Raw genomic sequence first — 15,092 nt, 5'->3', positions numbered from 1 at the left:
TTCACTAGAGACGGGTTTTCACTATGTTGCCAAGGCTGGTCTTGAACTCCTGGACTCAGGCAATCCGCCCACCTTGACCTCCCAAAGTGCTGCAATTTACAGGTGTGCGCCACCGCACCCGGCCTGTATGTTTGTTTTTTGTTTTTGAGACAGGGGTCTTGCTGTATTGCCCAGGATACAGTGCTGAGTTACTCAGACTGGTCTTGAACTCCTGGCCTCAAGCAATCCTCCTGCCTCAGCTTCCTAAACCCTGAGAGTACAGGCTTGAACCACCATGACCAGCCAATACATTTTAGTCATAGCAAATATTTATATTAAAAGAGAATTAAAATCACCCATAATTCTACCACTCAGAGATAATTACTATTAAAAATTTGGTGTATGTCCTTCCAGAATTTTCTTCTATGATCATATATAAAACGTTATTATTATTATTATTATTATTATTATTATTCGAGATGGAGTATCACTCTGTTGCCCAGGCTGGAGTGCAATGGCATGATCTCGGCTCACTGCAGCCTCTGCCTCCCAGGTTCCAGCGATTCTCTTGCCTCAGCCTCCTGAGGCGCTGGGATTACAGGCACACACCACCATGCCTGGCTAGTTTTTGTATTTTTAGTAGAGATGGGGTTTCACCATGTTGGCCAGGCTGGTCTGGAACTCCTGACCTCAGGTGATCCGCCCACCTCGGCCTCCCAAAGTGCTGAGATTACAGGAATGAGCCACCACGCCCGGTCCATATATAAAACATTTGTATACACAGTATTGTCACTTTTATGTCCCATGGACAACTCAAACATACTATGTGCCAAAAAAATAAAATTTTCCATCTTTCCTAAACCTGTTTCACTGTCACCCACTGTTCACTTCAAAACCTAGGAGTTCGTGACCCTCTATCTCCCTCACCACCATCCCGCGGATTACTAACTCTCCTTGTTAGCTCTTCTCTTCCAGAAATCATACTAGTAACACTCTGACCCATTCTTTCTAAGACTGAAGTCTAGCACTTAAGAAAATATAAAACAGGCTGTGTGCAGTGGCTCATGCCTATAATCCCAGTACTTTGGGAGGCCAGGGTGGGAGGATTGCTTGAGCACAGGAGTTAAAGACCAGCCTGAACAACACAGTAAGACCCCATGTCTACAAAAACTTAAAAAATCAGCAGGGCATGGTGGTGTGTGCCTGTGTACCCAGCTACTTAGGAGACTGAGGCAGGAGGATCAATTGAGCCCAGGAGGCTGAGGCTGCAGAGAGCCATGATTGTGCCACTGCACTCCAACCTGGGCAACAGATCGAGACCCTGTCTCAAAAAAAGAAAAAGAAAATATGAAACATGTTAATTTCAAGAGTCTACATTTGCATAACTAAAAACTGGGCTCCCCAATGCAGGGTGCCCAGTGTCTCTGTCAGCTAATATTGTACTACCCGCTGGACACCTGAAAGTTGTCATTTTCAGGGAAACCAATAAAAACAGGTGTGAAGTCATGTTTAGTCATTTTGAAGTCAGGTGTCTATGTTCGAGGGTTGAATTCTAGAGGCCTCCAGAAATAAAAGGGGTACAGCCTAGCTCCGAAATGAGTTGGTTACAGAGGTGTCCAAATATAATGATGGTGAATATACCTTGTAATTTAGAATCTAAGGAAGGGTTATTTGGAAGTGGGTAATTAGTCTCAACTAACATTGGTGCCACTTCTCTTTACAGTCTGAGGAAACTGTGGAGGTAGAAGGTACTCCCAGATGACAGATCCACTCATTCTGCTATACTAATGATAACAGGTAACATTTATTGAGCACTTGGTATGTACTAGGCATAGTGCTAAGAGTGCTCGTTCTTTCTTTCATTCCTCACAACACCACTGTAAAATGAAGCATGTGCAAAACAAGAGGACAAAGAGGCTTAGCAAGGTTAGCTACTTTGTCTAAGGTCACTTAGCTAGAAAGTGCAAGAGCTGGGATTGGAACCACGACCATGCAACTTCAGAGTCCTAGTTCTTAAGGCATTCAGTCTTTGCTGCCTATAACCACGACTCCACAGTAAGAACCAGGGTCAGAGAGAAGAGGAGGTGACCCAGGAGGATGATCCATCATACTCCTGTGGAAGGTAGGGGCCTGGGAATGAACCCACTCCGAAGGGAGTAAAACTCCTAGTCCAAACTGTGCCCCCAAAGCTTCTGCATTTGAATGAAGGCCTGAAACAGACATCTACAATAGAATGAACCAGTTTGGACTGTTGAAGAGGCTCTGAGTAGGGAGTTAGCTACCCTGAAGAATAAGGCCAGAAATTTGCCAACTACCAAATTTCCGAGTGTCCACTACTGTCGGGGCATGTTCTTCACCTGCTGCTCATCTCCTAATTTAGCCATCCATATGCACAGTTAACAGAAACCTTTGGATTCCAAAAAAACACTGTTATTATATAGTATTCACTTCAACAACCTATTACCCTTGCAAGCTTCCAAATGACTGAAGATTTTACACTCACTCAGCAATTATTTACAATTATTTACTGATTCTGTCTCCCAGACACTGTGTCAGATGCTGGAGATGTAGTGGTGAACAGGAAAACCAGAGTCCTTGTTTTCATGGCATAAAGGGGAGAAAGCAGATGGTATTTGAGTAATTTACAAAGTGTAAGGAATGACATGGTGGGAAAGTATATGAGTCTACACAAATACCTAGCAAAGAGACTTTCCAACTCAGAGGTCAGGGAATGTCTCCTTGAGGAAATTAGTTTTAAGTTTAGACTTGAAGAAAATAGGCCTTTGCCTATTGACAGGGTAGGTAATATTAATAGAAGGTGAAGAATCAGCTGGGCACGGTGGCTCATGCCTGTAATCTCAGCACTTTGGGAGGCCAGGGCGCACAGATTGCGTGAGCTCAGGAGTTTGAGACCAGCCTGGGCAACACAGTGAAACACCCATCACTACAAAAAAATTTTTAAAACATTAGCTGGGCAGAGTGGTGTGTACCTGTGGTCTCAGCTACTCGGGAGACTGAAGTGGGAGGATCCCTTAAACCCAGGAGGTCAAGGCTACAGTGAGCCAAGATCACACCACTGCACTCCAGCCTGGGTGACAGAGTGACACCCTCTCTCGATAAAAAAGAAAAGAAAAGAAAAAGGGTGAGCAATCTAGATGGAAGGAAAGCAGCCTTGGAGGTGGAGAAACTGCCAGAAAAGAAGAAGAGTGAGATCAGCAGTTAGAAAGGAAAATGGGATTCAGGCAGAGTTTTTTTTTTTGTGGTTTTTTTTTGTTTTGTGTGTGTGTGTGTGTGTGTGTGTGTGTGTTTAATTTGAGTTGGGGTCTTGCTCTGTTGCCCAGAGAGGAGAACAGTGGTGCTATCATAGCTCACTACAGCCTCGAACTCCTGGCTTAAGTGATCCTCCTGGCTCAGCCTCCCATGTAACTGGGACTATAGGTGCCCCGTAGACAAAGGTTTTTGTCGATGGGTTTGTTTTACAAAATGGGAGAGGTTTGAGCATGCTCAGGTCTAATGGGAAGGAGCCAGCTGAGAAGGTGAGACTGAGACAGTCTTACCCGTAGTAGAACTTTATGCATAGTGTGAGGTCCCTAAGAAGAGATGAGAGAAGGGAATCTAGAGCTCAGGAGCAGCATTTAGATTTAGGAAGGAGAAGGAAACTCTCTTATAACATGCCTGAAGAAAATGAGGGTTACGGATTTGGACGGGTTTGCCATTTGTTAGTGGGAGTTGGATTCTGTCTTTTCCAGAAAGGAGTGAGATCATCTGCGGAAAGTAAGAGGGTACGTAAGGCTTTGGGGACCTGAGGAGAAGGCTTGGAAATAGCCACTGTGAAGGGTTGTGTCTGTGAATTTAGAGGGGTGTTGGTCTGCCCAGGTGTGGGTTTTTATCCAGCAGCATTCAACAGCCCAAGCATGGGTAGCTAGAAAGCAAAAAGTTGGAGTCATCCAGGCCCAGGGCTTGCCAGGCAGATGCAATGAAAAGACAAAGGGGCAAAGGAGTGTAGGATATTGGCAAGAGAGTGGGTGAAGTCAGGGGCCATGGAATATAAGTTGGTGCAGAGGGGGAAAAGACAAGAGAGGGCCACAAAGAGAGAGCACAGATGGGTCCATGGACTAGAGAGCAGAGAACTAGGGAAGTGGGAATAACTAAGCAGCTCTACTGTAAACATACACTGAATCTGATCACCTTCTATCATCTCCACTGCTACCAACCTGTTATAAACTACGATCATCTCTCTCCTGCACCACTGAAATGGCTTCCTCCTTCTTGATCCCCCTGTTTCAATTCTTATTACCCTGCAATCCGTTCCTCATTTACATTAAAATTATCTTTTTTTTTTCTTTTGAGATGGAGTCTTGCTCTGTCACCCAGGCTGAAGTGCAGTGGTGGGATCTCAGCTCACTGCAACCTCCGCCTCCCAGGGTCAAGAGATTCTCCTGCCTCAGCCTCCCAAGTAGCTGGGGCTACAGGTGCTCACTACCACGCCTGGCTAATTTTTGTATTTTTAGTAAAGACAGGGTTTCGCCATATTGGGCAGGCTGGTCTCAAACTTCTGACCTCAGATGATCCACCCGCCTCAGCCTTCCAAAGTGCTGGGATTACAGGCGTAAGCCATTGTGCCCAGCCTCAAATTATCTTTTTATGTATAAGTCTCTGGTACCAGCCAACATCATGTGCCTCCTCATGATGCACTGAAGAGAACACAACATGAGTTTTGTGGTTTTCCTGACAAAAATACATATCTGGTTAGAATCATGAGGAAACATCAGACAAACCAAAATGGAAGACCATTCTACAAAATGACTGCACTCTAAAAATGTCAAGGTTGGCTTGGGGTGGTGGCTCACCTCTGGAATTCCAGCACTTTAGGAGGCTCAGGTGGGAAGATCACTTGAGGCCAGGAGTTTGAGAGCAGCCTGGGCAAGACAGTGAGACCTAATCTCTACAAAAAAAATTTAAAAATCAGCAAGGCGTGGTAGCACATGCCTGTGATTCCAGCTACTCAGGAGTCTGAGCCCAAGAGGTTGAGGTTGCAGTGAGCCATGATCATCCCACTGCACTCTAGCCCGGGCAACAGAGAGAGACCCTGTCTCAAAAAGGGGCTGGGGAAAAGGTCAAAGTTGGGAAGACAAAGAAAGACAGAGGAACTGGTCTAGATTAAAAGTGACTAAAGAGATAATAATGAAATACAGTGGCCTGGTGCAGTGGCTCATGCCTGTAATTCCAGTACTGTGGTAGGCCGAGGAGGGAGGATCATGAGGTCAGGAGATCGAGACCATCCTGACCAACATGGTGAAACCCCAACCCTACTAAAAATACAAAAATTAGCCTGGCATGGTGGCATGCACCTGTAGTCCCAGCTACTCAGGAGGCTGAGGCAGGAGAATCGCTTCAACCCAGGAGGCCGAGGTTGCACTGAGCCGAGATCGTGCCACTGTACTCCAGCCTGGCGACAGAGACTCTGTCTCAAAAAAAAAAAAGAAAAAAAAGAAAGAAAAAGTAAAAGAAAGAAATAATATAGTGTTTGTCCTGAAGTGGATCTGGGACCTACTAGGATAATTAAAATTTGAACATGACCTACAGATAAGATAATAGTACTGCTGTTCCCATGTTAAATTTTCCAATTTTGACAATCAATCTAAGAGAATGTCCTTGTTTTTAGGACATACATGAAATGTATTTAGGAGTGAAAGGACACGATCACCTGCAATTTACTCTCAAATGATTGAGAAAAAACTGTGTGTATATAAAATATGTGCGGTGTGTGTACATGTGAGAAAGAGATAATTATGAAAGGAATGAGGGTGAAATGTAAACAGTTGGTGAATTTGAGTAAAGGGTATATGGGAAAAGTTACTCCTCCAAAAAAAGGTAATCAATCATGTTAGTTCCCTGGTTGCAAGTCATCAATGTCTTCCCATGACACTAAATGAAAACTCCTCATTAGGGCCTACAACATCCCTGAAATATGCAGCCTGCTTATTTTTATTTTTCTCTTTGGCCTCCTCTCCTTTCATTCTGTTCTTTGATCACAGCCTTCCAGCCACACAGATTTTGTTTCTGATTCTGGAGGACTTTAAGCTCATTCTTGCCTCCAGGCCTTAGGACTTCTGTCTCCCTCTGTCTGAAATACTCTTCTTCCAATTCACAGGGTTCATTCCTTATCATTCAGGTTGGAGTACTTGTATTACTTCCTTAAAGGAGCCCTCCCCAGCCATCGTTCTAACATTGCCCCATCTCTCTATCCAGAAGTTTTCAGCGTACCAATTATTTACCCATGTCTGCCTCCTCCAGTAGACTGTAAACCTCCAAGAGCAGGATCTGTGTGGTCTTATGCATCACTCTCAATCAAGAGCAGGATCTATTTCCTCTTCTGCATCATCCTATCTCCTGCACCTCATTCAGTATAAGAGGACATGCTCGGGGCTGGGCGCAGTGGCTCATGCCTGTAATCCCAGCACTTTGGGAGGCCAACGCAGTAGGATTTCCCTGAGGTCAGGAGTTGAAGACCACTCTGGCCAACATGGTGAAACCCTGCTTCTACTAAAAAATACAAAATTAGCCTGGTGTGGTGGCAGGCGCCTATAGTCCCAGCTACTCTGGAGGCTGAGGCATGAGAATCGCTTGAAGCCAGGGGGACAGAGGTTGCAATGAGCTGAGATCACACCACTGCACTCCAGCCTGAGCAACAAGCGAAAGTATCTCAAAACAAACAAACAAACAAACAAAGGACATGCTCAATAAATCGTCTCTGAAGTCATAAACAAACAAGGAAGGAGACTGTGAACAGAGAGTATATTAGTGAAGGAAGTGGACCAGTGCTGATGAGCTCCACGTGTTAAGAGTGGGTGAGTCTGGGGCCGGGCGTGGTGGCTCACGCCTGTAATCCCAACACTTTAGGAGGCTGAGGCAGGCGGATCACCTGAGGTCAGGAGTTCAAGACCAGCCTGGCCAGCATGGTGAAACCCCCGTCTCTACTAAAAATACAAAAATTAGCTGGGCATGGTGGTGTGTGCCTGTAATGCCAGCTACTTGGGAGGCTGAGGTGGGAGAATTGCTTGAACTTGGGGGGCAGAGGTTGCAGTGAGCAGAGATCGCAGCCACTGCACTCCAGCCTAGGCAACAGAGTGAGATTCCATCTCAAAAAAAAAAAAAAGAGTAGGTGAGTCCCTCATGAGCAGTGGAGACAGCTCCTTAAATGATGAATGGGCCGGGTGCGGTGGCTCATGCCTGTAATCCCAGCACTTTGGGAGGCCGAGGCATGCAGATCACCAGGCCAGGAGTTCGAGACTGGCTTGGTCAACATGGTGAAACCCTGTCTCTACTGAAAATACAAAAATTAGCCTGGCATGGTGGCAGATGCCTGTAATCCTAGCTACTCAGGAGGCTGAGGCAGGAGAATCGCTTGAACACAGGAGGTGGAGGTTGCAGTGAGCCGAGATTGCACCGTTGCACTCCAGCCTGGGCAACAAGAGTGAAACTCCATCCCCCCCAAAAAATAAAAATAAAATGATGAATGAAGAAAATAAATGTCTATGAAGTATGGAACAATTATGGTGCATTGGAGAAAAAGAGTTTCTCCTACTTCTTTATGTCCCTCCCTTCCTTGGAAGCTGGTACAGAAGCTGCCAGGGATGAACGCCTTTGCTTCTCCTCATCCTTGGAAACCATTAAAACTGCATCTGAATCTTTGCCGCACTCCTAGAGTATGGACTGGAAAATAGCCCAGGGGAGTCAAAATCCTGACTTTGATTCACAAACATGCTTGAAAGAAAAAAGAAAGGAAGGAAGGAAAAGAGAAATTGTAGCTATGACCTAACCATAGCCAAAAAAATCTCTTTGACTTCCAGTGGTTTGGTATTAATGGAAGCCTTTTATCTTCAGCACTTTGTGCTTGTGCTGCCAAGCGGAGAAGGGGAAAGTGCGGAAAGTTCTGTCTGCATAATCATGTGCCTGCTGGCCCTCCCCAAATCCAGAGCCACGTGAAGCCTCACCCTCCTGGTTCTGGGAGGCCCCAGGCTAGCATGAGAAATCAGTGGGAAAATGTTCCTTCAGATGTCAAATCCCACCTTCTCTCGGAAAAGAAGGACAGATAAACAAAGCCGCAGGCAAGGATAGGCAGGCCCTTACGTTGCTTATGTGAGCATTCTAAAAATCTCCTCATCAATGCTTAGCCTAGATTTCATAGACCAAATGCTAATATGTTTTGCCCTAAAACACAGTTTATAAAATTAAGAGATCCTTTCCCAGGGGACCTCAGCCTCATGGCCTCTGTATCTCTTGTTAGGACCACTTTCAAGGAGCAATAATTTACTCAAAAGTGCATTTTAGGCCGGGCATGGTGGCTCACGCCTGTAATCCCACTTTGGGAGGCCAAGGCAGGCAGATCACTTGATGTCAGGGGTTCGAGACCAGCTTGGCCAACGTGGTAAAACCCCATCTCTACTAAAAATACAAAAATTAGCTGGGTGTGGTGGCTGGTGCCTGCAGTCCCAGCTACTCAGGAGGCTGAGGCAGGACAATCGCTTGAACCCAGGAGGCAGAGACTGCACTGAGCTGAGATCATGCCACTGCACACCAGCCTGGGTGACAGAGCGAGACCATCTCAAAAAAAAAGAAAAATGCATTTTACCCTGCAGCTCCCTCCAAATAATTACCTTTTCTCCCATTTTCTATAAGAATTATTTAAATTGCCGGGCATGGTGGCTCACACCTGTAATCCCAGCACTTTGGGAGGCCGAGGTGGGCGGATCACCTGAGGTCTGGAGTTCGAGACCAGCCTAACCAACGTGGAGAAACCCCGTCTCTACTAAAAATACAAAATTAGCCGGGTGTGGTGGTGCATGCCTGTAGTCCCATCTACTCTGGAGGCTGAGGCAGGAGAATGGCTTGAACCCAGGAGGCAGAGGTTGCTGTGAGCCAAGATCACGCCATTGCACTCCAGCCTGGGCAACAAGAGTGAAACTCCGTCTTGGAAAAAAAAAAAAAAAAAAGAGAATTATTTAAATAACCTTTTTATTTTGGAATAATACTAGATTTACAGAAACGATGCAAAGATAGTACAGAAAGTTCCATATACCCCGCGTTCATTTTCTCTTGTTAACATATTACTATGGTACATTTGATTCCATTCATTGTTCTGTTACAAGTAACTAAACTTGGCACTTTGCTTAGATAGTTTTTCCCTAATGACCCTTTTTCTGTTCCAGATTCCATCCAGGATACCACATTATATTTAGTCATCATGTCTGATCAGATACTTTGTAAAATGTCCCTCAAATTTGGATTGTCTGGTGTTTTCCTCACATGTAGATTGGGATTATGGGTTTTCAGAAAGAATACCTCAGAGCTGAAGAGCCCGTCTCATCGTTTCAGGGTAGATGACATACGCATGTTATCACTGGTAACGTTAACCTTCACTGCTTGGTTAAGGCAGGGTTTGCCAGCTTTCTCCATTGTAAAGTTACTGTTTCTCCCTTTCTGTAATCTGTTCTTTGGAAGCAACTCCCACTAAGTCTAGCCTACCCTCAAAAAGTAGAAAGGGAATTGGGAGGGAATTAAGTTCATTTCCTGGAAAAGGGAGTATTTACAGACATTATTACTGTTATTATTTTAAAATTCAGACAAGGTCTCGTTCTGTCACCCAGGCTGGAGTTCAGTGGCCTGATCTCAGCTCATTGCAACCTCCACCTCCTGGGCTCAAACAATCCTCTTGCCTCAGCCTCCGAAGTAGCTGGGACTGCAGGCATGCATCACACCGGCTATTTTTTTATGTTTTTAGTAGAGAAGGGGTTTCACCATGTTGGCCAGGGTGACCTCCAACTCCTGAGCTAAAGCGATCCTCCCACCTCAGCCTTCCAAAGTGCCGGGATTACAGGCATGAGCCACCATGCCCAGCAGGAGTATCTACATTTTTTAATTTTTTTATTTTTTTGGAAACGGAGTCTTGCTCTGTTACCCAGGCTGGAGTGTAATGGTGCAATTGCGGCTCACTGCAACCTCCACCTCCCAGGTTCAAGTGATTCTCCTGTCTCAGCCTCCCGAGTAGCTGGGACTACCGGCACGCACCATCAGGCCTGGCTAATTTTTGTATTTTTAGTAGAGATGGGGTTTCACCATGTTGACCAGGCTGGTCTCGAACTCCTGACCTCAGGTGATCCGCCCATCTCGGCCTCCCGACGTGCTGGGATTACAGGCATGAGCCATTGTGCCCAGCCAGATCTACATATATTAAATGGGGTTATTCTGTCTGAAAGATTAGTTTCTTCCTTCTCAATTTTTATTCATTAATGGCGGAGCACAGTGGCTCACACCTGTAATGCCAGCACTTTGGGAGGCAAAGGCAGGTGGATGGCTTTGAGCCCAGGAGTTTGAGACCAGCCTGGGCAACATGGCGAGACCCCTGCCTCTATTTTAAAAAGTACAAAAATTAGCCGGGCATTGGTGGCTTGTGCCTGTAGTCCCAGCTACACAGGAGGCTGGAGAATCGCTTGAGCCCAGGAGGCTGAGGTTGCAGTGAGCTGAGACTGTGCCACCTGGGTGACAGAGTAAGACCTAGTCTCAAAAAATAAAATAAAATAATAATTTTTTTCATTAATGTATTTATATCAGCCTGAACTCATGTTTATGGTCAGCCCTCAGTATCTATGGATGGGTTTTGTATCCATAGATTCAACCAACCACGAATCAAAAAACATGAAAAAAAAAAAAACAGGAAATGAAAAATAACAATGTGACATTTAAAACTAATATGCATTTTTGCCGGGCGCAGTGGCTCACGCCTGTAATCCCAGTACTTTGGGAGGCCAAGGTGGGCGGATCACCTGAGGTCGAAAGTTCGAGATCAGCCTGACCAATATGGAGAAACCTCGTCTCTACTAAAAATACAAAATTAGCCGGGCACAGTGGCACATGCCTGTAATCCAAGCTATGTGAGGCTGAGGCAGGATAATTGCTTGAACCCGGGAGGCAGAGGTTGCCCTGAGCCAAGATCGTGCCATTGCATTCCAGTCTGGGCAACAAGAGTGAAACTCCGTCTCAAAAAAAAATAAATATTAACGGGTGCAGCACACCAACACGGCACATGTATAGATATGTAACAAACCTGCACGTTGTGCACATATACCCTAGAACTTAGAGTATAATAAAAAAATATAAAAAAATTAATGGGTGCAGCACACCAACATGGCACATGTATACATATGTAACAAACCTGCACGTTGTGCACATGTACCCTAGCACTTAAAGTATAATAAAAATATATTTAAAAATACAATAAAATAAATAAATAAATAAAACTAATATGAATTTTTTTTTTTTTGAGACGGAGTCTCGCTCTGTTGCCCAGGCTGGAGTGCAGTGGCACAATCTTGGCTCACTGCAAGCTCTGCCTCCCGGGTTGACGCCGTTCTCCTGCCTCAGCCTCCCGAGTAGCTGGGACTACAGGCACCTGCCACCACGCCCGGCTAATTTTTTGTATTTTTAGTAGAGACGGGGTTTCACCATGTTAGCCAGGACGGTCTCGGTCTCCTGACCTCGCGATCCACCCGCCTCAGCCTCCCAAAGTGTTGGGATTACAGGCGTGAGCCACCGTGCCGTCCAACTAATATGCATTTTGGAAACAATGCAGTATAAATACTATTTACATAGCATTCACATTGTATTCTGTATTATAATTAACATATAGATGATTTAAGGTATACAAGAGCATGTGCATAGGTTATATGCAAATACTACACCATTTTATTTCAGGGACTTCAGCATCCTTAGATTTTGATATCCTTGGGGGTCCTGGAACCCATCCCCACTGAATAACAAGGGACAACTGTACTCATTTTATACTTCGGGTTATAATCCACTACTGTGTTGTTTATTTTGTTATTCAAATTGATCCAATTTTGACCATCGGGAGCTCTTTCAAGTTGATCCTTGCATCTCTTTGACATGCACACATTCTTGTAAAATGTTAAAAACATACAAATGAAAGATAATCACTTATCTTTGGAGGCACTTTATTTTTAATGTTACATACATGGGGCTGCACTCGGTGTCTCATGCCTGTAATCCCAGCAATTTGGAAGGCCAAGCCAGGAGGAGTGCTTGAGACTAGTTCACGACTAGGCTGGGCAACATAGCAAGACCTCATCTCTAACAAAAAAACAAAAAACAAAACCCCAAAAAACATTACATACGTGGACTTGGCAATCCTCCAGTGAGTACAGAAAAGATGTCATTTTATTTTTTTATGTTTTTTTGAGACAGAATCTCAGTCTGTCACCCAGGCTGGAGTGCAGTGGCATGATCCCAGGTCACTGCAACCTCCGCCTCCCAGGTTCAAGTGATTCTCCTGCCTCAGCCTCCCGAGTAGCCAGTATAACAGCCAACAGGTTGTGGGCATCTGTTATCCCAACTAATTTTTGTATTTTTAGTAGAGATGGAGTTTCACCATGTTGGCCAGGTTGGCCTCGAACTCCTAACCTCAGGTGATCCGCCCGCCTCAGCTTCCCCAAGTGCTGAGATTACAGGCATGAGCCATTGTACCCAGTTGCCAAGATGTCATTTTAAAAGGTAATGTTTTCCTGATCTGATTGTGCCATTATAATGAGTTATGATTTACCTTTAATTACCTCGATTCTTCTACTTGTTAAAAAATTTACATTTGGCCGGGTGCGGTGGCTCACGCTTGTAATCCCAGCACTTTGGGAGGCCGAAGCGGGCAGATCACGAGGTCAGGAGATCGAGACCATGGTGAAACCCCGTCTCTACTAAAAAATACAAAAAATTAGTCGGGCGTGGTGGCGGGCGCCTGTAGTCCCAGCTACTCGGAGAGGCTGAGGCAGGAGAATGGCGTGAACCCGGGAGGCGGAGCTTGCAGTGAGCCGAGATTGCGCCGCTGCACTCCAGCCTGGGCGACAGAGCGAGACTCTGTCTCAAAAAAAAAAAAAAAAAAATTACATTTGTGCCAGGCGAGGTGGCTCACGACAGTATTCCTAGCACTTTGGGAGGAGAAGGCAGGAAGATCACCTGAGCTCAGGAGTTCAACAACAGCTTGAGTAACATAGTGAGACTTCGTCTCTACAAAAAAAATACAAAAATCAGCCAGCTGTGGTGGCATGCACCTGTAGTCCTAGCTACTCAGGAGACTGAGGTGGGAGGATCTCTTGAGCCCATAAGGTAGAGGCTGCAGTGAGCTGTGATCATGCCACTGCACTCCAGCCTGGGCAACAGGGCAAGACCCTGTCTCAAAAAACAAAAATTTACACTTACAATCTGGATTCATTGTAGGAAAATTCAGATAAGAAATAGGAGAAATTGCCAGGCATGATGGTACTCATCTGTAGTCCCAGCTACTAAGGAGGCTGAGGCAGGAGGATCATTTGAGCCTAGGAGTTTAGGCTGTAGTATGCTATGTCTACTGGATGTCTGCACTAAGTTCAGCATCAATATGGTGACCTCCCAGGAGCAGGGGACCACCAGGTTGCCTAAGGAGTGGTGAACACAGATTGGAAACAGAGCAGGTCAAAACTCTTGTGCTGATCAAGAGTGGGATGGTGCCTGTGAATAGCCACTGCACTCCACCCTGGGCAACATAGTGAGACCCTGTGAAAGAAAGAGAGAAAGAGAGAGAGAGAGAAGAAAGGAAGAAAAAGGAATGGAAGAGGAGGGGAGGGGAGGGGAAGCGAATGGGGGAGGAAGGAAGGAATTATCTATAATCTCATTATGCAGTGATAATTACTTTGTTTGTTTGTTTGTTTGAGACGGAGTCTTGCTCTGTCGCCCAGGCTGGAGTGCAGTGGCACGATCTTGGCTCACTACAACCTCCACCTCCTGGGGTCAAGGGATTGTCCTGTCTCAGCCTCCTGAGTAGCTGGGACTACAGGCATGTGCCACCACACCTGGCTAATTTTTGTATAGTTAGTAGAGACGGGGTTTCACCATGTTGGTCAGGCTGGTCTTGAACGCCTGAACGCAGGTGTTCCACCCATCTTGGCCTCCCAAAGTGCTGGGATTACAGACGTGAGACACCTGCCTGGCCGTTAATTGCTTTTGTTTTTGTTTTTGACTCCAGGCTGGAGTGCAGTGGCACAATCTCAGCTCACTGCAACTCTGACATCCCAGGCTCAAGCAATCCTCTGCCCTCAGCCTCCTGAGTAGCTGGGACTACAGGTGCATGCCACCATACCTAGCTAATTTTTTTCCTTTTTCCTTTTTTCTTTTTGTAGCGATGACGTCTCACTATGTTGCTCAGGCTGGTCTCAAACTCCTGGGTTCAAGCGATTCTCCTGCCTCAGCCTCCCAAAGTGTTGGGATCACAGGCATGAGTCACCACACCTGGCCAATAATTACTATTAATACTTTGCTATATGTTTCTCCTTTCTAATGTGTGTGACTGTGTGTATCACTTACATATATATGTATATTTTTGAGACGGAGTTTCACTCTTGTTGCCCAGGCTGGAGTGCAATGACGTGATCTCGGCTCACCGCAACCTCTTCCTCTGCCTCCCAGGTTCAAGCAATTCTCCTGCCTCAGCATCCTGAGTAGCTGGGATTACAGGCACGTGCCACCACACCCGACTAATTTTGTATTTTTAGTAGAGACAGAGTTTCTCCATGTTGGTCAGGCTGGTCTCGAACTCTCGACCTCAGGTGATCTATCCACCTCGACCTCCCAAAGTGCTGGGATTATAGGCATGAGCCACCGCACCCGGCCATGTATATATATATATGTATGTATGTGTATATATGTATATATGTATATATGTAGGTGTGTGTATATATATATACACACACACATATATATACACATATATATATACACATATATACACATATATATACACACACCTACATATATATACATACATATATACACATATATATACACACACATATGTATACACACATACATATCTATACATACATATATACACATGCATATATCTATACATACATATATACATGTATATACATATATACACATACATATATAATAAATATATGTGTATATGATATATACATATATTATACATATGTATATGATATATACACATATGTATATGATATATACATATATTATACATATGTATATGATATACATATATTATACAT

Source organism: Hylobates moloch, unplaced genomic scaffold (genome assembly GCF_009828535.3).
Source record: "Hylobates moloch isolate HMO894 unplaced genomic scaffold, HMol_V3 SCAFFOLD_1, whole genome shotgun sequence".
NCBI lineage: Eukaryota > Metazoa > Chordata > Mammalia > Primates > Hylobatidae > Hylobates > Hylobates moloch.
This window is presented reverse-complemented; position numbering follows the sequence as displayed.